Source organism: Plasmodium gallinaceum, assembly GCF_900005855.1.
Source record: "Plasmodium gallinaceum strain 8A genome assembly, contig: PGAL8A_v1_98, whole genome shotgun sequence".
Classification (NCBI taxonomy): Eukaryota; Apicomplexa; class Aconoidasida; order Haemosporida; family Plasmodiidae; genus Plasmodium; species Plasmodium gallinaceum.
In genome coordinates, this window is record NW_021628265.1 from 1,176,122 (window position 1) to 1,176,852 (window position 731).

Sequence of the window (731 nt, forward strand, 5' to 3'; positions counted from 1 at the left end):
AAAATAACACATTTAAAAAAAAAAAAAAAAAAAAAAATATATATATATATATATATATATATATATATATTTGATTTAAAAAATTAAAAAAAAATGTATTTTTTAATTAGTATTATAAGTAAGTTTAATTTTAACATAATTGTTTTAATTTTTATTATATATTATAAAATAAAATTTCTATATGTAATATTTAATAGTTTGTTATTTTTATTTATTAACATTAAAATTAACTTAAATTTTTTTAATAAAACATATATATCAAAATTTATAAGAAATTTCACATAAAAAAAAAAAAAAGGATATCCTATAACACAAAATTTTTAAGAGGATAATTTTATAGATTGTAAAAATAAAAAAAAATTAAGATTCTCATTTTTTGTCTGTTAAAAAGAAATTTTATTTAGTTTAACTTAAAAAAAAATATTTGAATTCTGGACTTAAGATTAATAGTTAAACTTTCATTTTTCTTTTTGAATATATATAAAAACAAGGAAAATAGGTAATTTACTTATATATATGAAGTTATTCCTTTTCTCACTATTATTAGTAAACTTTTTTATATATTATATACAATTACTTAATATTTGCTATGTTGTTTTATTTTTGTTTTTAGTCGATTTCATTTGTGTTTATTCTATTATGTTTGATAATTTTGTCTGGATTTTCATTAACTATTTATTTTTGTTCACAGAATCAATTTTTTCTTTTTTTTTTTTTTTTTTTTTTTTTTT